A 25,033-nucleotide genomic window follows, 5' to 3' on the forward strand; every position below is an offset into this window, starting at 1 on the left:
GGACTTATCATTTCATGAAATGCATTATAATAAATCAAAAAAGGAATTTTGGGTTTTTACCTAGTTACTGCTTTTTGTATTTCAGCGGCGATGTGAGATAGGGCCTTTCTATCCGATACCAATTTTTTTCAATTACCGATGCCGATGCCGATTAATCGGCTTATGGGGGAAAAAACTGCCGATGCCGATTCCATAAAAAATTACAAATAAATGTATTAATTCTTAAAATCAGTTAATTTAACGGAGTTAACAAAACAAAAGAAAAAATAAAATAATTGAATTAATTGGCTTGTTGTGCAACTTTGCATACACATGTATGTGTAAAAATATATGTACATACATATATCGCATATATGTTCATTACATAAAACACTTTTTTGTATGGTGCTAAGCGCTGTGGTGTAGTGGTAAGCAGTGCGCGCTTCCACTCCGCAACACCTGGGTTCAAACCCTGGTCAAAGCAACATCGGAAAAAATGTAGAAATAAGGTTTTTTCTTAACAGCGGTCGTCTCTCGGCATGAAAAACAGCTTCTCATAAAAATACGATCGCCGTTAGGGGTCGGCATAAAACTGTAGGTCCCTCCGCTCTGTGTGACAACATCAAGGCGCACGCCACAAATCGGAGGAGAAACTCGGCCAAACACTAACATATGTGTAAGCGCCAATCTATTATTATTATTATTATTAAGCACAAAATATTTAGGAACATAAAATTTCATTTCGTTTTGTACTAAAATGCACTCTTTTGTACTCAATGCATAAGAAATTGTATGCTAGGTATGTAGTATGTACGTACCAGGGTTGTTGCGAATATTCGCATTCGCATTCGCAACCGCGGAGCTTCCTCATTAATTTTAATATTCGCATTTGCTTTCGCAATAATCAAAGCGGATTTTTTGCGAATGCGAATATTGAAGGAACCGAAAATAACAGTTTTTTTTACCAATTAAACTTGGCCAAATATTTTTTATTCCCAATTAAAAGTCTTTTCCGGATAATAAACAAACCGCTCATCCAAATTAATCAAATCCAATTCTACCATATGAAGGAAATGTCTAAATGAGCAAAGCAACCCATTGAAAAATATTTTAATAAAAAATATTCATTAATTACCATAGAACAAACCTTGGGTCTGGTGTATGAATTTCTTTAGTATTAAATGATAAAAAATACAAATAGAGGTGGTAACCTTCTTTCGTTATTTCTGCTTAAAAGCTATTTCAGTCACAGAAGAAAGGATTAAAAATGAATTACAAAAACTAAAATCGAAAAACGCTGTTGACGTTACAGGTTCTCCAAATTCAGAAACAACCAAAAGAATTAGAATGAAGAATTCTTTGGAAAACAACGGTGTTTAAACAACGATCTTGCCATACACAAGATTGTGAAGATGGAAGTCAGGAGGATACATCCGACATTTGCAGCCCGATGCAATTCTCAATGAAGAATTATTGCACCGCAATAAAAAAAAATAAATATAACTGAAAGACCTCTCGACTGGTGCAGCGTCAATCGAAAAGAATTTACAATTTTGTCAAGTTTCAAGTTTTTCGCAGCGAGCGAGTAGTTATTTAGTGGCGCAGGTTTGATTTACGACCCTTTAAAAATTTTTATTGAATACAATGTTCCAATTTTTTAATTCAAATACTAAAAAAAAACATTATTACTAACCTTTCCATTCATATTTAACTAAATCACCTAATTTACTTACCTAAATTATTTCTTAACAAGTAAAAAATTCTAAGTTCGGGCGGGGCCGAACACTAAATACTCGGCGCAAGTATTCAATATAGTTTTTTCACCTTTCCGAAAACTACCGCTACATAGTAAGCAGTGGTGGTTTTANCATCCAAATTAATCAAATCCAATTCTACCATATGAAGGAAATGTCTAAATGAGCAAAGCAACCCATTGAAAAATATTTTAATAAAAAATATTCATTAATTACCATAGAACAAACCTTGGGTCTGGTGTATGAATTTCTTTAGTATTAAATGATAAAAAATACAAATAGAGGTGGTAACCTTCTTTCGTTATTTCTGCTTAAAAGCTATTTCAGTCACAGAAGAAAGGATTAAAAATGAATTACAAAAACTAAAATCGAAAAACGCTGTTGACGTTACAGGTTCTCCAAATTCAGAAACAACCAAAAGAATTAGAATGAAGAATTCTTTGGAAAACAACGGTGTTTAAACAACGATCTTGCCATACACAAGATTGTGAAGATGGAAGTCAGGAGGATACATCCGACATTTGCAGCCCGATGCAATTCTCAATGAAGAATTATTGCACCGCAATAAAAAAAAATAAATATAACTGAAAGACCTCTCGACTGGTGCAGCGTCAATCGAAAAGAATTTACAATTTTGTCAAGTTTCAAGTTTTTCGCAGCGAGCGAGTAGTTATTTAGTGGCGCAGGTTTGATTTACGACCCTTTAAAAATTTTTATTGAATACAATGTTCCAATTTTTTAATTCAAATACTAAAAAAAAACATTATTACTAACCTTTCCATTCATATTTAACTAAATCACCTAATTTACTTACCTAAATTATTTCTTAACAAGTAAAAAATTCTAAGTTCGGGCGGGGCCGAACACTAAATACTCGGCGCAAGTATTCAATATAGTTTTTTCACCTTTCCGAAAACTACCGCTACATAGTAAGCAGTGGTGGTTTTACGTCTATTTCAAACATCTTCGATGAGATAAACTTATATAGATATATGTGGGCGGCACCACGCCCATTTTCCAAAATTCCATAATAATGTTACTTCTTTTCAAGGGATTGTTGTTAGTATCAATTTTAAGTAAAATTAGCTTCCTTAAATTTCGAAATATCAAAGTTTGAAACATTTCTGAAATTTACCGTTATATAAAAGTGGGCGTAATTTTAGTCAGATTTCAAAACTTTCAACGTTTTGCCTTTATGTGGCAACCACAATAATCATACCGAGTTTGGTACACATTGATCGAGCAGTTACCGAGATACACGTATGTATGTGGGCGGGGTCATGCCCATTTTCCAACATTTTATTATAAGCCTATTTTTTGCTAAAGAAATATTGCAAAAATAAATTTTGAATAAATTAGCTTCAGTATTTACTGATTTATAGAAGCTTTCGTATTTCTCCAAATTACCGTTATATGGGATGTGGGCGTGGTAATTATCCGATTTTTCAAATTCTAAGCCGTTTGGTATGTTTTGTAAGGCCAACAACTGTGCCAAGTTTGGAAGAAATTGGTGGAGCCATGATAAAAACATAACAAGGTAAAACCATTGAGAGGCAGTCTGACGTTTGCCAACAATATAATTTTAAAATCAAAACTCAAACTCACACACACATTCTCATTTTCAATCTCAAACAACAACAATTGTGAACAATTTAATTTTTTTATTTTCAATTTTATATGATTTTAAAATGTTGGCAAACGTCAGAANTCGCAGCGAGCGAGTAGTTATTTAGTGGCGCAGGTTTGATTTACGACCCTTTAAAAATTTTTATTGAATACAATGTTCCAATTTTTTAATTCAAATACTAAAAAAAAACATTATTACTAACCTTTCCATTCATATTTAACTAAATCACCTAATTTACTTACCTAAATTATTTCTTAACAAGTAAAAAATTCTAAGTTCGGGCGGGGCCGAACACTAAATACTCGGCGCAAGTATTCAATATAGTTTTTTCACCTTTCCGAAAACTACCGCTACATAGTAAGCAGTGGTGGTTTTACGTCTATTTCAAACATCTTCGATGAGATAAACTTATATAGATATATGTGGGCGGCACCACGCCCATTTTCCAAAATTCCATAATAATGTTACTTCTTTTCAAGGGATTGTTGTTAGTATCAATTTTAAGTAAAATTAGCTTCCTTAAATTTCGAAATATCAAAGTTTGAAACATTTCTGAAATTTACCGTTATATAAAAGTGGGCGTAATTTTAGTCAGATTTCAAAACTTTCAACGTTTTGCCTTTATGTGGCAACCACAATAATCATACCGAGTTTGGTACACATTGATCGAGCAGTTACCGAGATACACGTATGTATGTGGGCGGGGTCATGCCCATTTTCCAACATTTTATTATAAGCCTATTTTTTGCTAAAGAAATATTGCAAAAATAAATTTTGAATAAATTAGCTTCAGTATTTACTGATTTATAGAAGCTTTCGTATTTCTCCAAATTACCGTTATATGGGATGTGGGCGTGGTAATTATCCGATTTTTCAAATTCTAAGCCGTTTGGTATGTTTTGTAAGGCCAACAACTGTGCCAAGTTTGGAAGAAATTGGTGGAGCCATGATAAAAACATAACAAGGTAAAACCATTGAGAGGCAGTCTGACGTTTGCCAACAATATAATTTTAAAATCAAAACTCAAACTCACACACACATTCTCATTTTCAATCTCAAACAACAACAATTGTGAACAATTTAATTTTTTTATTTTCAATTTTATATGATTTTAAAATGTTGGCAAACGTCAGAAAAAAATCATGGCCGACGAATTGATAGAATGAATTTACCTTGTAATGTTTTTATCATGGGTGGAGCGGTTCCCAAGATATACACATGTATGTATACCCATTTTCCAAAAATTTGTAATATTCTTATTTTTCGCCTAAAAATGATTGTAAATAGTAGTTTTGAGTGAATAAGCTTCAGTAGTTACTAAAATATGGCAGTTTTCCTATTTCTCAAAATTACCTTTATATGGGAGGTGGGCGTGGTTATCTTCCGATTTTGCCCATTTTCAATACCATTAGTTCAACTCTCAAAAGAAGTACACATACCAAGTTTTGTTAAGATATCTCAATTTTTACTCGAGTTATCGTGTGCACAGACGGACGGACGGACGGACGGACGGTCACCGCCTAATCGATTTCTCCTTTCATTCTGATCATTTATGTATATATTTGTCTATATCCATCTCGATTCGTTTTGCCTGTTACAAACTACCGTTATGTGAACAAATTTATAATACCCTTTTGCACAAATGCGCTCGGGTATAATAATACTTGACATCCGCATTCGCATCCGCGGATGTCTAAAATTCCACATTCGCAACATCCCTGGTACATACATATATTTAGTGGTACACAAAATAAAAGAATTTCGATATTTGGCATTTGGCATTTGTCTTTTATTTTTTTTATTAATGTTTATTACTTTTCTTATAAATGTCTAGCTGGTATACAAATAAAAACACCATATAAATTCATATAAATCATATAAATTCAGATTTGAAACTTTGTACAAAAATTTGAAAAATTCTGCCTATTTTCACCAAAATTTCAAACCATTTAATCAGAATTTTGGTATGCAGTTTTGTAGACCATTTAATTCTAGTATAATGAAGTGCAAGTTTCAAGCTGCTATAAAATCCTTTCTTTTAAAAAAATTCAACCACTGATTATAGAAATTATAAAATACATAAGTATGTATACCGGCTAATTTGGTTCGTTCTTTTCAAAAATTACATCAAACAATTTAAAAAGTTTTGAGTTTTATATTACATTTACATTGGACCAAAATGCGTGATTTGAAATCAGTCATTTGAAGGTGTTTACACTGCTTGATCCGCATTTGCTTTGACTTCTCATCAAATGAAAAGGGAAGACAAAAACAAAATGTATGTAAACAAACACTACATTTATTATATTGTTAACGCTTTTTGGACACAAAAAGGCAATTATTCTTTGATTAAACTAAAAATGTGTAAAGCTCTTGTATAAATTAACAATTTTTACACACAAATTTCAAAGATTTATTTATTTCGTTGTGTTTGTTTTGTGTTTGAAAAATTCCAAATGTCAAAGACAAACCAAAGCTTTTGTGGAACTTTTGTTTCTGAGTGCGTTCAATAAAATAGTGCGGCAATTGGAATGCATTTGCTTCGTGATTTTGTTTAAATGCGTCATTTTGGAAATGGGAAGTTGTATGGAGAAATGCGTGATTTGGCTTCGCATTTCAGATTTCTCGCCCAAATAACGTATTTGGGCTCAATGTAAATGTAATGTAACCGTCAACCCGGGTCCTTTAAATTTGTCAGTGATATCCTAGCGGTTTAAAAAAGAAAGTGATTTCAGCTGTTTTTATTTTTTGCTTTCACGAAATATAATTTAAAACTATAAATAACAACAAATCAGAATCACAATTCCAGGGAAAATTGGGTAATATTTTTCAATAGATTACACTGCTCACTGTCGACTTTTCTGCCACGTTTTACTTTTGTGACAAATACGGTCAACTGCAACTGCAACTTGCACTTTAATTCGATGAATAACTTAATTCTTTAACTGCTTCAGATCGCCCTAACCAAGTCGTATGACTGAGCAATTATATATAGATACGTTGAGAATGAGTCAACAAAATGTTTGTTACCTACTGCACCGATTTCAAATCTGGAAACTTTTGGATAACCTATGGATAACCCATTAAAAAACTAATGATGTCAAAATAAAGGTAACTAATCTATATATAATTGCTCAGTCATATGACTTAGTTAGGGCGTCTGGAGTAGCTACATAATCGAATTATATACCGAATTAAAGTGCAAAATTTGGTATATAATTCGATTATGTAGCTACTCCAGATCGCCCTAACTAAGTCGTATGACTGAGCAATTATACATAGATTAGTTACCTTTATTTTGACATCATTCGTTTTTTAATGGGTTATGTAGTTCAGAAGATATTAATAGTTTCAAAAATGAAAAAATTTAACTTTAACCTTTATGTAAAAATCTTATTTATTTTTTACTTGCGCCAAATTGTGGTATGGTTAAAATTAGCGTGAAAATTCTATCGAGCTAAATTTTTGATTTTTGTATACTTTAGCTAAAGGGTTGATATTTTGGACTTATACCAAATTCATCATTGCCAAATTTATGCAAAAACAGGGTTGCATTCCCATAGCCACTTAATAAAAGATGTGTTTAAGGGGAGTTTAACGAAAATTGTTTGTATGGTAAACTCCGAGTTTATGAGTATTGTTTAATAATAAACTCCAAAATGGACCATAAACTCGAGTTTATGGCTCAACGTATACGTACTATTAGTTTTATTTCAGATCAATTACTATCTACTGAATAATGCTTTCAAAACCTAAATACTTTCATATCACCCATCACAATTCATGCTAAATACAAAATGCTCACACAGATGCATGTATGCATCCATCCGCCTTCAGACCATTGCGACATACCTCGCCCTTAAGCAACCACTGACATATTCGAACATAACTTAAATGTGTAACATATGTATCTAACTATATAAACAAAATACCTTGAAAGCATTTCAGATCAACTTTTAAATATTTGCAAATATCTGTCATTCTGCAGCCGCTGGGTGCTGAGTCTTAACCAGTGCTACTAATATATTGAGCTCTTCTCACTTTTGTGTGATTTCGACACGAACTAAACAAATAATTGAACTTTGGTGTATGGATCCTGGCATGTCGTAATGGTGCGGAAAAAACATAGACAGCTGTCAGTGTTGCAACAAATATATCGACGAACGAGGATACATAGTCATTGTGGCAGTTGTTACTCGTATTTTGTGGTTGGTACAACAAGAGTAGCACGCGTAAATCACGGTTAAGACTTGTTTTTTGTTTTCTTCTGGAAGAGTTTAGTTATATATATATTTTTTTTTAACTTCAGTAACTCTTTCAAACTGCTGAACTGGCTATGGGGCGAATTTCTGTTAGTTTTGTCCATCTACAAAAAATCAAGCGTGCCGTAAAGCGGAAAATACAAAATAGAAATAAAATAACACCAAATTTGTAATACGTTTTCGCTGTGATTAGCTGGGCAAAGTAGCAGACCAAGTTGCAGCTGCTACGGCTGTTACAGTTAGCATTTGTTTTTGTAGTTCCCGTTGTTGCTGTTGTCTTTGCAACTGCTAGTGGTGGCACATTTGCCACAAATGCGAAGAAACAATCAATGGCCCATTTCGCCAACCTACTCTCGTGTTGCCCTTAGCTACAAGTCGACCCAGCGACGAGCAGGCCAGTCAACCCACCGCCAGCAATACAGTCAACAACTCGCAAAATCAAAGGCTGTCGATTACAGCCATAGTAACTATTGCCAATACATTAGAAGCAGCAGTTGCAACAAGCGTTTGAACAGCCGCGGCTGCAGAAGAAGAGCAGCTGCCTTCGCGCGCAAGAGGAAGTGCCTGAATTGGTTGCGATAAAAAAGACGAACTGACAATCTGACAGCCGCAACACAACCCAACATTAGCAACGGTGGTGCTGGATGATGAAGAAGGCACGCGCGCGTCCGCCAATACCAGCTACAACAACAGCAGCCGTAGCAGCAAGAACATTCAGACTGAAAATGTAGCGATCTATGTGGACCCAGAAAATGTTGGCCAATTTCTGCGGTTACCAATTGTTGGCCTGATTATGTGTGTGTTTGGACGTGCGCGCGAAATTTAAGCACAAATACAAACACGTAAGCGCCCATTCGCCACGTTTGCCCTGTTGAAGCGGAAACGCTCCAGAATTTGCCTACACGCCACATTCTTCATTTGTGCCGCAATAACAACAACAACAGCAGAAACAACTATCGATACTCACAAACTGCCTGCAAATGGTCATAAAATTTGCCTATTGCCCATCGCCGCGGCGGCTGTCTCCCCATTTTCTGTGTGTATGAGTCCAGCTCAGAGACAATTGCTTGTGCCGCGCGCGCCGCAGACTCGCGTTATAGCTGAAATACAATGCCGGCGAACGGCGAACTCACCACAGCGAAATTCGCGCTGTCAAAATTAGAACACCCGCAAGCATATGAAATTGAACACAGCCAAAGCGAAATGCGAAGTTCGCTTGGCGGCGTTTCATGGCGATAGATTTATTTCTATCGCCCTCCTGGGCGACGACAGCTGTGCGTGCAAAGGTGGCCGTATTTGTTTTTTGCTTTCAAAGTTTTAACAGAAAACAACCTAAACACGATTTTTTTTTTGTTTGAAAAATATAGTTGTGGATTCGTTAAATCTGGCTTGAAACAAATTATTTATAATAATCTTTCTTTGTTTTACATTTATATTTGTTATCATTTCCTCATTTCTAAATATGGTTTAGTTTTTTCTAAATATGGTCACCCAAATTATAAAGGCGACCAAATGGGATCAGCTGTTTTCGCTACCGCTCTAATTCTGTTTAAGTAGGCGAAATAGCTGGGCGAACGGTGACCGACAGCATCGCCCGATTCGGCGAAGTTTGCCGTTCGCCGGTATTGTATTTCAAGCATAATGGTGTGAGCAATAATTTTGAAACAGCATCAGCAGTGCAGCAACAGAGACAGCGAAAATTGTAGTAAAAAGTTAAAACAACGAAATAAAATCACAAAATCAATTCATCGCCTGCGGCGCTACTGTTGCAATACTCAGCAGGCGCACACCAATGTACTAAACTCATCACATGTCGGTCGATGGTTTGCTTAGTAGTAGCTATGTAGATGTTTAGACGAAAATTGGCCAGCGCAAAACCACTCGCATTTCTTCGATGAGTCTTGGTTCTGACAGTGGTCATAGATTATGGCGAAGCTCGCCGTTAGAATTCAGTAACTATTAGTTGATTTTTGGTTTTTCCTTGAGGGTCTTAGCGCTTCTGCAATCGTCTAATCTGTAATTTGCTTTGGAATGAATTGTTTTGTAAGTAAGTTAGCAATATTCGCTTCCTGGCAAAAATTACTTTACAATCTTGTATGAGCTTATTATTAAGGCATAGTTAGTAAGAATTATGTATTCCATAACTGAATAAAATAGATAAACAAATAAATAAAATTCTGTAGGTTAAGTAGACGCAACAATAGAATTCTGTAAATTGGTTAGGTTTTCTTTTGTAAGTTCTTGCAATTTACGCAGAAAAAGTAAATGGAAATTTCACTCTACCTCTTTCTCGTGGCTTGTACTTTGTGAATGACCCCTCTTCCGAAATAATTTTATATAATAACTAGCAGACCCGGCGAACTTCGTTACGCCCAAAATAAATTTTTTATATTGCAACATTTACACCAACACACATTTATCTTCCAATTTTACGGTTTGGTGGTTGTCAGAAGGCATATTTCCATTTCCGTCTTAAATAAAAAGTGTGTATGCATACAAAGATACGTAATAGTTTCAGTGCGTTTGAAAGGTGCCACGCCCCGTTTTCACATAGCCCCAATTTTCTCTATGCGATTGATTTCATACTTATATCTCCATACCATGTTCGAATACTCTACCATGAACACTTCCGGAGATATGCAGTATGAAAAATTCGGTTTGTATGGGAAGTGCCACGCTCCTTTTTCCAATAGCCCCAATTTTTTTCATGACTATGCGATTGATTTCATATATCTCCATACCATGTTCGAATACTCTACCATGAACACTTCCGGAGATATGCAGTATGAAAAATTCGGTTTGTATGGGAAGTGCCACGCTCCTTTTTCCAATAGCCCCAATTTTTTTCATGACTATGCGATTGATTTTATATATGCATACCAAGTTCCAGTACTCTATCATGAACACTTCCAGACATATGCAGTGTGAAAAATTCGGTTTGTATGGGAGATGCTACGCCCCCTGCACCTAGCGGTATGAAATATACTTTACATCCGATTCTCTTACCTACCATATATACACAAAAAATTTCATAAAGATCGGTGGAGTCGTTTAGGAGGAGTCGACCAAAAACACCGTCACACGAGATTTTTATATATTCGATTTTTTCATTAGATTCACATTAGTGTGATAATTCAAAAACAAGAAAAACACTTATTTTTAATGGGTTTTTTGTTTTCGAAAGAAGCCTTGCGTCACGTTAGAAAGAGAGGATGCTTATTCGACTTAACGGCTCGCAATATCCAATAAGTTAAGGAAAAATTTCAACAACAGGAGGGTGGTCATTTGTCCTATCTGGTTCTAACGGATAAATACACATTTATTCTAATAGTCGGAAAACATAGCAGCAGTAGGGAGGAATAGATTTGTATGAGATTTTGTTATCGTATTAATATATAATATAGTAGATGGTAAAACTAAAGAAAATTGAAATAAGCCGGCTCTGGAGCCAGCTAACGGGTCCATTTTTCGCAGGTATATTTCTCATAATTCTAATAATACTTCGAATCTAAAGAAACTCGGGCCATATTTAATTAAAAGTTCTTGGAATAAATTTACTCCTGCGCCACCTCCTCTTTGAAAGACCTTTCGAACAAACAAACAAAATCGGTTGAGAAACATAAGAGCAGTATGGAGGAATAGATTTGTGTGGGATTTCGTTGGCGTATTAATATATAGATAACAGATAACAGAAGGTATGATCGAAACTAAATTTAGCTCACGTAGTTTTTTTCCAAAAGAAGCTTACAAACCCAAACCGAAATGAGAACAAAACTTGCGGGAGTGTTTACACGTGAAATAAAATAAGAACATAAAGTTCTTAACTGGAATTATATAAGTATGAAACCCTGGGAAACGTTCCCAAAGCGAATAAAATGCAAAAAAAAACGTTCCTTAACATTTTTAAGATAACAAAACGGGAACAAAAGTCTCCGGAAAGAGCAAACCGATAACAAGAATTTAGGGAGCTTTCTCCTCGATGTGCTGCTCGAGAGCACTAAAAGGAGTTGCCTATACGCCGCTATGTCTGAATTTTGCATCCCCGCCAAACTGATATGGCAGTGTAAAATGACGTTGAGCAATACCACCTGCTCCGTAAGAATTGGGAAAGACCTCTCCAAGCCGTGCGCCACAAAACTGGGTTTCAGACAGGGCCACTCCCTTTAGTGTGACTTCTTTAATCTGATGTTGGAGAAGATAATAAGAGCTGCAGAACTGAACCAATCAGGAACAAAACTTTACAAGAGCGTGCAATTGCTGGCTTATACCGATGACATTGACATCATCGGTTACAAAAACCGCGAAGTCCGTTCTCTTTTTCTAAGTTGGATAAGAAAGCAAAGCGAATAGCCAGTGTTGCCAACTTGTGGTTTTCAAAAAGCACCAAAAACTTGGAAAAAAGGCGTTTTACCAAACTAAAAGCACCAATTTTTTTCATAACAGTTTGTATTTAACAAAAGCAAAAAATTAACAATATTTACAAGAATACATACATAAATCAATACACAAAACGTTTTCTCTCATAATAATTGAATATCCTCTACACATGCTATGATAACTCATGCTTACGACGTAATACCGAAGAACTATTAAAACCAGGGTTGTTGCGAATATTATTCCGAAATAAAAATCCTTTCCGGATAACAAACAAACCGCTTATCCAAATTGAACAAGTTTGGTATCAAATGAAAGAGGACTTAAATATCTTTAAAACCTAAATGTCTAAACGAGGAAAATATTATATATATATAAACATATTGAAAAATATTTCAATAAATAATGTTAATTAATTACCATAGAACAAACCTTGTGTCAGGTATATGCATATCTTTAGTATTCAATTATAAAAAAATATAAATAGAGGTCGTTCGTTATTTCTATTTAAAAACTATTTCAGTCCTCTTTCATATGATACCAAATTTGTTTAATTTGGACAGGTGGTTTGTTTGTTATCCGGAAAGGACTTCTATTTCGGAATAATATTCGCAACAACCCTGATTAAAACTACTATATCTCGAGAAAGAAAGATCGAATCGCAACACACGAAAATAATGCCCTAAATAGAAATGAGCAAAAAATTTGATGTTTTCATTATATTATCTCAAATATCGCAAAACCCATGTTTTTGGCAATCTGGGGGTAGGATATCTAAAAATTCTAGTACTAAAGCAATTGTGCGGCCAGATTTGGATTCAGCAACAAGAAACGATGTGTTTTACTCAGGTGGTNTATCTCAAATATCGCAAAACCCATGTTTTTGGCAATCTGGGGGTAGGATATCTAAAAATTCTAGTACTAAAGCAATTGTGCGGCCAGATTTGGATTCAGCAACAAGAAACGATGTGTTTTACTCAGGTGGTAAAAAAATCAAAATTTGTACAAACAATTAGAAATACTTAACTTACCTGCGTTCTAGCATTTTCAACGCGACTAGAATTCAACAAGGTGAGTTTGCAACTTCAGCTTTTTATCAATCATGTTTGTATTTCAGTGCATTTAAATTTTTATATTCTTGTAAATTCCGCATCTTCATGAGACACCGCAGCTTATAATGTCTCAAATTATTTCAGGTTTTAACTATCTCGGAGTAATATTAGTTCAAAAAAAGCACTAAAAATGGAACTAGGCGCTAAGTAATTTTTTTTGGCGTTTTAATTTTCAAAAAGCACTAAATCTAGTGCTTAAAGCACCAAGTTGGCAACTATGCGAATAGCTCTGGTGGTAAACGAGGACAACACGAAGTATCAACAGTCATCAAAAAAACAGTCAGCACATTCTCGCCTTGGCACCCACGTTACTGTTAACAGTTATAATTTTGAGAAAGTAGAGAATTTCATATACTTGGGTTACCAGCATTAACACCGATAATAATGTCAGCAAGGAAATCCAACGCAGAATCTCTCTTGCCAACAAGTGCTACTTTGGACTGAAAAGGCAATTCAGGAGTAAAGTCCTCTCAGAAGAGAAACGACTGGCGTGCTTTGTTGAACTCGGCCAAAATCGCTTAGGCGGTTACAGCGCCAAATAAGACGAAGAGAAGAAGGAGAATATATCTCTATGTTATTCGACACACTGAATGCGAATCCGATGTCCATTAGCCTCCATCATGTCAGGTTCGTAGTCATTTGAAGATCACGTAGGGAAAAATTCATTGAATAAACCTGAAAATTAAATACAATTCTTCTGAATTTGACCTTGGCATGACCTCTATATGACCTTGAGGAACTAAGGGACCCCAATATTCGGATTCATCTAATACAAAAACAAATTTTTATTATTTTATTTATTTTTTTTAAATAAATTTGTTGTTATAGTTGGCCCTCAAATGACCTCGAAGTTGACATTATGGAGGATAATGGACCGCCATATATGAATTTTCAGGTTTATTAACATAATGAATTTTTTCCTACTTGACCTTCAAATGACCACGAGCCGGACGTGATGTAGGCTAACGGACTTCGGACAAAGTTTACTTGTATTTTAGACGGGAAATATTTGCACGCCTTGGTCGGGTAATTAATATTGATATTAAGGGCTCGCACTGCCAGGGAATTTTTTCAGGTATTTTCCACAAAATATTGAGGTGGGAGTAAAATAAAAAGTTTCGAGAAAAAAAGCACCTTAATATGTATGTATGCAAGTTCCTTTGGGGTAAAAACCATATTGTTACATAAAAAAATAAATGTATAAAAATTAAAAATTTTTCCCAAACCCTGAAATTTTATGGCAACCCCTAAGACGCGAGACTATTTCGGAAGCCTCTAAATCTCAGGGTGAGAAATCCAATCTGGCAACCCTAGCACCGCGGAATTCACCACTCATCGCTGGGGCTCCATTATATGCTTGACCATATAGATACTTCTTGATAGGCCTTCGCCAGAAACGTATTTGACTTCTAAAAAGTCCTCCTGAAGCTTCTGTGTTGAAAAGTACAGATACCGGACTTTCGATAAGAACCTTCTAGAGTTGCGATAAGTGCGAACGCATGTGTATAAATGTGCATATGGTCTTGCGTTGCTACAGCTCACAGAAAGTTCAGTTTTGAATTAGAAAGTTTAATGTTAAGTTGTAAAACAGAAAGCTTTGAGTACAGATATCAATTGCCTTGACAATTATTTTCAACAATTTTTATTAAGCTTGAAGCCGTTTTTAATGAGAAACTTATTGTGGAAAAGCAACAATAATTTGAAAAAAGGTAAAAGTGATAGCTATTTCGGAAATCACCACATTTACTAAGCAGACTTCTTTCAGTAGGATTTGAACCGACGATCCCACTGACTTAGCCAGTTGCCCACGCACTGTGCTAATTTCGTAAGTAAGAGCACAGCTAAAAGTTAAACATTCTAATAATAGAATTATTAACAAAACCCAACAACCACATGCCCAAGTCTAAATAACACTGGAATAGCTGCGCTTGATTGTAGTTGGCTTAACAAATGAAATAGTGGAAAAACCAACAAGAATTCACAAGGCGAACTTAGGACAGTGCGTAGGCAACTGGCTGAGTCCCCACTGACTCGTCGGTTCGAATCCTACTGAAAGAAGTCTGATGAGGAAATGTGGTGATTTCCGAAATAGCTATCACTTCTACCAGTTTTTCAGATTATTGTAGCTTTTCCACAATAAGTTTTTCATTAAAAACGGCCTCAAGTTCAATAAAAATTGTTGAATATAATTATTATAAGGCCATAAAATAACAAAAACAAATAACTTGACTATTATTGCAAATACGGAATTATCTTAACAAAATATTGTAAACTGTTTGTGGTAGAATAACGTTTGTTGTATTGTAATTTGGTCATTTTTTAAGCTGATTTAACAATCCAGTGTAACGAACCTGAAGAATTTAGGAATTTGGCGACTAATTCAAAAATAATCGCAACAATAAATTGTGATGGTTGCCTTAAAGATCTCTTTTTTAAATTTCAAAAGACATGTTTCTACTTAGACTATGTATATTGCCTTCCTTTAAGAGCTCTAATTGAGCTTTAAATAATGCTTGACAAGCATAAAATGATCAAGAGTAGATTTTTTTTAATAGAGTGACGTGACACGTTTGGCCGAATTTTTTAGGTATTTCCCAAAAAATAGTCACGAAAAAAAGTACCTTCATACATATATATCACTCGTACATATGTATGTACCTGTTTTATAAAATAATTTTTTATGTAATGTGTGTTTATCTGGCATACTGTTGCATGGAGGGTGCTTTTAAGAAAGATTACTTTTGTGCCTTTAACCCAGGAAAGTTGTGCTTCGTTTGCAACTAAAGTTTTGTATAAAATGCGATTTAAAATCATCCTAATGAAAAATTAGCCATTCTCAATTTTACTACATTCAATTAATTTTTTGGCATTTCTTTGATATTTTCACATAGGCTGTAAAAAAAATTCTCAAGATGAGTATGAACTTCCAAGGTTAAAGACTGGGTTGTTACGTTAAAGTTTTGTTAAGAAGTAGTAATAACGGGTGATTTTTTTGAGGTTAGGATTTTCATGCATTAGTATTTGACAGATCACGTGGGATTTCAGACATGGTGTCAAAGAGAAAGATGCTCAGTATGCTTTGACATTTCATCATGAATAGACTTACTAACGAGCAACGCTTGCAAATCATTGAATTTTATTACCAAAATCAGTGTTCGGTTCGCTTTACGTCCGATTTATGGTCTACATAATCGACCAAGTGAGCAAACAATTAATGCGATTGTGACCAAGTTTCGCACTCAGTTTACTTTATTGGACATTAAACCAACCACACGAATGCGTACAGTGCGTACAGAAGAGAATATTGCGTCTGTTTCTGAGAGTGTTGCTGAAGACCGTGAAATGTCGATTCGTCGCCGTTCGCAGCAATTGGGTTTGCGAAACACATTTCGAACCGAACACTGATTTTGGTAATAAAATTCAATGATTTGCAAGCGTTGCTCGTTAGTAAGTCTATTCATGATGAAATGTCAAAGCATACTGAGCATCTTTCTCTTTGACACCATGTCTGAAATCCCACGTGATCTGTCAAATACTAATGCATGAAAATCCTAACCTCAAAAAAATCACCCGTTAAAAACCAAAAGTGAAAAAATTATAACTATATTTTAAACTCGGTGTCTGGGCATCTGAAAAGGTGGTTTCCCTACCCGGAGCCCAAGCGTACATATGATCGGATTTTCCTCTTGCCATTTATTTGTTTTTGTAAAATTGTATTTACTATGTATTAAGTACTAAGTTCAAAAGTATTTAGGTATTTGTGTTTTGATAAATACCAGAATACTATTGACTTAAGTGGATGTTACTAAATACCGAAAATGCTTTGCTTATTTTCACAACGCTAAATACTTAGTCTAAAAGTATTTAGTTAGTTTCACTTAACGAAATACCGCGTACAGAAGTACTTTGCAAAACCGCGAGAGAAAGTATCTAGAGAATTTGTCTTTACCAAATACTGGATACGAGAGTACTTAGTATTTATGACTTCGTTATTACTAAAAACTTGTTATTTACTCAGTGTAAAAATAAAGAAATTCGGGATTTTCGAGACTATTTCCGAGTTTTTGAGACTGCTTTGGGATGTGTAGGAGTTTTGAAACTATATTGATATTATAGAGACTATTTCGGTATTTTTGGGGCTACCTCGCCATTATTGGGACTATTTCTCGATTTTCGGTAATTTAGGGACTATTTCGACATTTTCTGCACTCCTCAGAGATTTTTAGGATTTTCGGGGTTGTTCGGACTATTCCTGGATTCTGTACACTATTACGGGATTCTCAGGACAATTTCGACATTTTAAGGACTACTTTCAAATTTTCAAGACTTTCTTCACTATTTCGGGATTTTCGAGACTTTTTAGAAATTATCGGGACTACTTTGGGATTTTCTGAATTATCTCACGATTTTCGGGATTCCAGGGACTATTTTGGGGTTTTCAGGACTATTTCGAGGCCACTTCGAAGCTGTTAGCCTTTTGATGTTCTCGGTGTGAGATAGACCTATCTCGGCAGCCAGTTCGAAAACGCTCTATCTCAGAAAACTTTGCAAGAACGTCCTACTTCAGAATTTGATTGAAGAACGCCTTATTTCAAACGAAAATACATTGACTGTACTGAGATAGGGCGTTTTTGAACCGAGTTCTGAGATAACGCGTTTTTAATCAAGTTTTAAAATAGGGCGTTCTTCAACAAAATTCTGAAATAGAGCGTTGTTGAAAAATTTTCTTAGATAGGGCGTTTTCGAACTGGCTGCCGAGATAAGTCGATCTTCTACTCAGCCATCGATCTATAAATATAAGAGATCGATAAATTCCGAAATAGTCCCGGGAATCCCGAAGTAGTCTCGAAAATCCTGAAATTGTCCCGAGAATCCCGAAATATCTCGAAATCGTCTTTAGAGTTCTGATTTAGTCGCGAGAATCTCAAAAATAACGAAATAGTTTCCAAATTGAGGTGTGTTGGATTTAGGTGAGGTGTGGTGAGGACGGGTGTGATGAGTTCAGTTGTGGTGAATTAAGTTTTTTTAAATTTAGGTGTGGGAGGATCATGTGTGGTGAATTTAAGAGAGATGTATGATTTTGTGTGTGTTGAGTTTATATGAGGAGAAGTGAATTGAGTTGTGGTAATATAAGTTGAGGTGCATGCAAGGTAAGTTAATTTTAATTTTTTAAACTTCTTCTAAATCATAAAGTACATATTTAGTTTGTACGCATTTAGCCATCGGCTAAATACGTTGGTACTTTAGTGAAAGTATTTTGCATCTCCAGAGTATTTAGCTCCTGTTTAATTCTTTAATTTTTAGTACTCTAATATCTAGTAACCCCTAAATACCCTAGTTTTTTTTTAATATCTAACAGCTCCAAATACCTAAGTATTTTTTAAATGAGTATTTACCAACTCCTAAACACCTAATACGGTCGCCAGACATACTGATTTTATCAGTACAGTACTGATTTTTCAACTCTCGTACTGATTTTATTCATTTCCTCAATCAGAACTATTGTACTGATTTTTCAAAATTTGTACTGATTTGTACCGAATTTTCAATTTTTAGTATACAAATTGGTAATAAGGGTTTTCCCACCGAGAGTGGTACTCGGCAACTCGGTGTTCGGTAATTTTTCCCAAGTAGTTTGTGTAATATTATTTTACACAACGAAAATACTTTAGGAACGTTGCAACTTCCTCAAACTGTAAATTAGAAGAACATAATTTAATTATAGTTAATTAATTAAGATATCTCGATGTCTTAAAGCTTAAACAGACGGCAGCGTTAATCCGGATTAACTCGGACTTAATCCGGGTCAACTACAGTTAATTCCCGAGTTGATCCGTTTTAGATAATCGCTTTAGTAAATTCTTATCCTTTCAAAGTGTTTGCGCAGTTGAAAAAAGTAATTTAATTCATCAGGAAATATGGATGAAGGCTTTAAATAGTGGTACGTTTCCGCATTTGGAAAAATATGTAATTTTGTCTTTTCAGTACTACACTCGAACGAAGCAACTGAGAGGATCTTAAGTATAAAGTTTGCTTCCTGGCGCAAAGAGAGAAACCGACTTCTAATTAAAAATTTTAAAAGAGAACACCAAATGAAAAGCAATTTTAAAATAAAATGTAAAGAATTCTTTGATTATTTAAACACGGATCGTGGAAATTATCCCATTATTGCTATGTATTCAAGAATGTCATAAATATCAAATACTGTATTAACTCCTGTGTAAAATGATACTATAAGAGTATTTTATACTACATGTTAATGTGTATACTCATACTAAAATGAATAACATTTTTATTTTTTGTGAGCTACATTTTATTTTTATACCAAAATGTGGTTAAAAACAAGTTTTCTGGCGTTTTAAAAGGTTTTCTGTTACTTACATTAATAATTTGCTTTGAGTAAAAGTGTACTGAAAAGTACTGATTTTTTTAGCATGAAAAAGTCTAAGGTACTGATTTTGCGCGAAAAAATCTGGTAATCCTAATACCAAATTTTTTTTTATTTCAATATTTAGACATCTCCGAATAATAAGTATTTGGGTATTTAGTGCCCAAACTGTTACGTTAAATACAAAAGTATTTAGGTATGCCCATCACTGGTTTTAACTTAGCCCTGAATGCTGCTTGAGATGTAGCTGGCTCAGGAATGGGTTGGGGACTATTGAAGCGGATCATGATTTTTTTCCGATGGCCGAAAAGACAAAACGCCCTTCAGGGAAAAGTTTTGATTATTCAAAAAGAAGATCGAAGAAAAAATTACAAGGTGTCTGCCCAATCTTATGGGCTCAATATATATATTGAATATCAGACAGAAATCTTTGAAGAGATAGCAGCATGGAAACACGACAAACGCCAAAAAAAGAAATGCACCGTCGGTAGGGAGCGTTGAAGATTACTACTGCTTTCTATATTCTATTCATTGATAAGTATGTACAATGTACATTGTACATACATACATACATAACTCATCTTCAAAATCGCTTCATAAAACACAAACCCGTTTTTGAAAACTTCGGTGTTATTTCCCCAAAAAATTATTGCAACTAAATAAATGCAAGACGTCAAAATGTGGAGCGGTCGTGCGGATCGTCAAAATTTTAAAAACATGTTTGATTCACTTGACGTAATTGTGATTTTGACATTAAGCTATAATATAATTGTGCCATATTTCTTATTTGTCCTCTTTTTTATATGATCAATCAAAATGCTTTCGAACCCCTGAACACGACATTATGTATTTTGGCTGATCTACTAGTTTCGACAGCAATGCCAGAAAGCATATGTATTTTCCACGCTTAAAGGATCATATAATACTTGCGAAGTGCGATTGGTCAGGAACGTTTGAATGTATGTACTTGCATCTTTGAATATTAATTTTGATATACCACTTTCTGTAAATGAAATACTGGAAGAGTTAAAAAAAAAAAGCTAGAAACGTAACTCGGATAATTCGAAAGCAATATTTTGCGGAAGATTTACGGGCCTTTACGCGTTGGCGACAGCGAGTACCGCAGACGATGAGCTGTATGAGCTTTAAAACGACATGAATGTAGTGCAGCGAATTGAAATATAGCGGCTATTCTGGCTTGGCCATGTTCTGAGGGAACAAAATTTTAGAATTAAAATAAAACGTACTAAATTAAAAAAAAATACGCATATGAAAGAGCACCAACCCATCTTGTTTTAAATTGGAGTATGTACGTTCTAACCGATGTCGTTGTGAAGTGCACAGATGCTTTTTCGTAATTAAGAAGAAAAAAAAGAATTTGAAAGAAAAAAAGAATTTTTATGTCCGCCTGATGGTAATTGAACCCGAACCCTCTTGGCAGCAACCAATCGTATCAAGCGTCTTTGCACACAAAGCGACAGCCATACATGTAAATGTGTTTTCAAATGGTGAGTTTGAATCAACATCACAGCGCACGATTAGTGCATTTGTACAGATAAACCCCTGCATAAAATTCGACTAGCCCAGGATGACTCCGGGAGCAATCGCAAAGGAACATGCGACTAATACTCCTTTTGATCTCTTTATATGGAATGAACTGTTCGCTTTTGTTCGAGCATGTCCTATGAAGAGACTATTTGTTCACCTTTATACCCGAACGGGTAATCACTTTTAAAATATAAAAATAAAAATTTGCGACAGCTGCGATTCGAACCGGGGTTCTCAGTTTTGTTAGGCGAATACTCTCTCTGTGTGCCAACGCCGCACATGAAATTTCTTTGACTAAGTGCGTACATATCATTAAATCGTTAATAGTACCCGTTAGAGATGAGTCGGGGACTAATTTATCTCCAATTACACCCGTTAGGGATGAGTCGAGACTAATTGATTTCCAGTAGTACCCGTATAATACTAGTTGCGACTAATTAATGCCCGATTGTACCCAATCGAGAGTAATCTCGGAATACTCTCTTTAGAGATTAGTCGCACAATTTTTCGCAGGTTGCTCTGAATACATATACTTTCTTATTTACACACGAAAAAGCATCCGAGATGTGCAAAATGTCATCCGTGCAGTGAAAAATGCTTCATTTTAATAGGGGCGATTTGAATTGAATATTTCCATTATATGTAGTGTATGTATAATGGAAATATTCACTTTTCACTTGATTTAAATACGAACATTTTTAAACGGTAATCAAATAAAAAAATTTCATTTTTATAACGCGTTTTTTCTCAGTGTGGCATTCGAATGGATACAGAAGCTCCAGCTCTTAAAGTATTTAACTCGGAACCTTATGGTGGTAGCAGAGAAGAAGGGGGCCTCATCTGCGATGGAAAGACCAATTGGAGAAGGACTTGGCTTCCGTTGGCATTTTCAATTGGCGTCGGTTGGCAGAAAATAAAAACGACTGGCGAGCTTTGCTGAAATCGGCCAAAATCGCTTAGGTGGTTATAACGCCAATTAGGAAGATTGATACCCATGTTGACCAAACTTGTTGACTTGTTGAGCTTCTCAGCTTCCGTAACAATCTTAACATGCAGTAAATTAACATTGCATTGGAAATAACGTCACATGGATTTTATTTCAAAATCAAAAGACAAATAAAGCCGTATGGCCTTATTGCGAAGTGTTATAGCACACAACCTATTATTTTATCTATCATATTTTATGTAAATCTTATCGCAGGAAAATTTTGTACATAAGCCATACATATGTATGTCTCTTGCTATGTTTCGTATACGAGTGCCCATAGCAGGTACAGACGTACGGCTAACACAGTGCCACGCGCACAGAAATATCTGATTAAGCAAAATCCACAATTTGTCCCCCAAAAGTTATATCTTGTCTTAGAAAGGATTATATGAAGTTACTAAAAGATTTGCATACACGTTTATAGCGTATATATCTAAGATATTCGTTTTACTTAACCGTTCATGGTGTTTAAAAAAATAAAAAACGCAGAATTGCTAGGCAATCCTTAAGCATACTCAGCAAAATGAGTTCATTTTCCGCGCCATATGGTAAATTAAGTACGGAGCTTATTAAATGCAGCCAAAATATTGGAACGACAAATTCAGAAGAGATTCTTTCGTAAACAAAACTATTTAATGCGAATTTGAAATATACTTAATAACAAGTTTTTTCTTTAGATGTGTTTGAAGTATCACTGGCTGATGATCGACTTAGTTGTTCAAATAAAAGGGTAAAACAACTTAAGAAATTCGATGATTGTGGAGATCATTCTAAAAAATTAAAAGCTGCTTAGTTTCAGTGCTCGCAACAACAATTAGCCATGACAAGTAGAGTAGCAGGTGCGAAAACGAAATCGTAAATATATATTTTTTCTTCAACTGTACTAGCATTAATGATGGATGTAGAGTTAACAAGATATCAGTAAGACACAAGATAGTGTGGCCTGAAGGGAGAGAGATATGATATTTTATCAACCTTATGTAAAGGTAAAGGCAGCCGCTGCATACTGCATATAGTTGAATGCAGTTTCACCGATGCATTGCTAAAGATCCATCTTAAAATATAGAAAAAAAAATTAGAAAACCACCTCTTTGAAAATTGCAGTTTAAGTAAATTGATAAGATAAAGTAAATATCGCAATATGACTGTTAAAAGAGAGACGCTTAAGAAGTCTTACAGCCGAAAGTATTTGTATACAAGGTTGCCACCTATTTGAAGATTTGATTTGATTTAATTGATAAGATAAACTAAATATTCATGGGCGTAGCCAGGTAGGGGCAGAGGGGTGCTCGACCTCCCCCCCTAACTTTCAAATTTTCCTTATATATATATAAAATAGTACCCTGAAATGCCAGCTTAATAGGGTCGAAGCCCCCCACCCCCCCTAAATTTCATTCTGGGTACGCCGATGTAAATATTACAATATGGATATCGGTGCCGAGTACTGTCGTTTACCCCGGCGGATGAGCGTCTAGCCACAATCCGCATCAAAGCGAGATTCTTCAACATCCCACTCATCTGCGCCCATGCCCGACGGAAGAGAAGTATGAAGTATCCAAGGATCTCTTATATGAGCGCTTGGAGCGCTTTGGAACCACCGTCGGAAAATTCAGCCTCCACGACGAAACGTTCCACAACGGGCTGAGGCTGATCGATTCCGCCGGGGCCCGAAACATGCTAGTATGCACTACTAGGTTCAAGCATAAAAAGATTCATCAAGCTACATGGCTGTCTCCGGATCGAAAAACGAGAAACCAAATCGATCATGTTGTGATAAACGGAAGACACGCTTCCAGTGTTTTAAACGTACGTACACTCCGAGACTCAAAATCGACTCGGACCACTATCTTGTTGCAGCCAAGATACGCACCCGCCTCTGTGCCGCAAAAAATGTGCGCCCAAATATGCAAGGAAAGCTTAACGCCGAAAAGCAGCAATGACATCAGTTAGCCAATGCATTCGCTACTCGACTCTCACACCTGCTCTCAGAGACCACTCTTCAACAAACCGACATATGCGAGCAGTTAAACCACCTCTCCCACTCATAAAGTATCACCGCCGAAGAAGTAGTCGGATTTCAGCGAGCTCGAAAGAACAGCAGGTACGATGAGGAATGTCAGAAAGCTGCAGAGAAAAAAGATGCGACCTACAGGCATAGTTGCCAACTTGGTGCTTTAACCACTAGATTTAGGGCTTTTTGAAAATTAAAACGCCAAAAAAAGTTATTCAGTGCCTAAATAGTGCCATTTTTAGTGCTTTTTTCTGAACTAAAATTACTTCGAATTTGAAATATTTAAAGCTGTGGCAGCACTGAATTTACAAGAATCTACAAATTCAAATGGACTAAAATACAACCATGATTGATAAAAAGCTGAAGTTGCAAACCCACCTTGTTAAACTCTATTCGCTTTGAAAATGCTAGTACGCAAGTAAGTTAAGTATTTCTTTTTTTCTTTTCTAATTATTTGTACAAATTTTGTTTTTTTTACCACCTGAGTAAAACACATCGTTACTTGGTGCTGAATCCAAATCTGGCCTCACAATTGCTCTAGCACAAGGATTTTGAGATATCCTAACCTCAAAGTGCCAAAAACACGTTTTTTAGCGATACTTGAGATTATATAATGAAAACATCAAATTATTTGCTTATTTCTGATTAGGGCATCATTTTCGTCTGTTGCGATTCGATTTTTCTTTCTCGAGATATACCAGTTTTAATGTGAAGTACTTCAGTATTATGTTATAAAAAAAGCATCCCTTGATTCAAAATAATTTGGTGCTTTTCGTGTGGTAAAACGCTTTTTATACAGGTTTTTGGTGCTTTTTGAAAACTAAAAAATGGCAACACTGCCTAGAGGCCCACGCAGCGATCGGGCGCAACGCGCGATATGTGGGACCGCTATAGGGAACTGAAGAGGGAAGCAAGACGTATTTGCCGAAATAAGAAGAGGGAGGCCGAAATACGTGAGTGCGAAGAGCCTGAAATGCTGGCCCACAGGAA

The 25,033-nt window shown here is 35.5% G+C and overlaps 1 long non-coding RNA gene across 1 annotated transcript; it reads left to right on the forward strand.

Annotated features, from left to right (window-relative positions):
• The first annotated feature begins 692 nt into the window (after window positions 1-692).
• LOC108371325 (uncharacterized) lies at window positions 693-24,630 on the forward strand. Its single transcript, XR_001848737.1, has 3 exons — window positions 693-793; window positions 6,356-6,359; window positions 24,600-24,630. It is a non-coding gene; the product is annotated as an uncharacterized LOC108371325 (long non-coding RNA).
• The last annotated feature ends 403 nt before the right edge of the window (window positions 24,631-25,033 follow it).

Source organism: Rhagoletis zephyria, unplaced genomic scaffold (genome assembly GCF_001687245.7).
Source record: "Rhagoletis zephyria isolate East Lansing unplaced genomic scaffold, Rhagoletis_zephyria_1.1 Rzeph_scaffold_00066, whole genome shotgun sequence".
NCBI lineage: Eukaryota > Metazoa > Arthropoda > Insecta > Diptera > Tephritidae > Rhagoletis > Rhagoletis zephyria.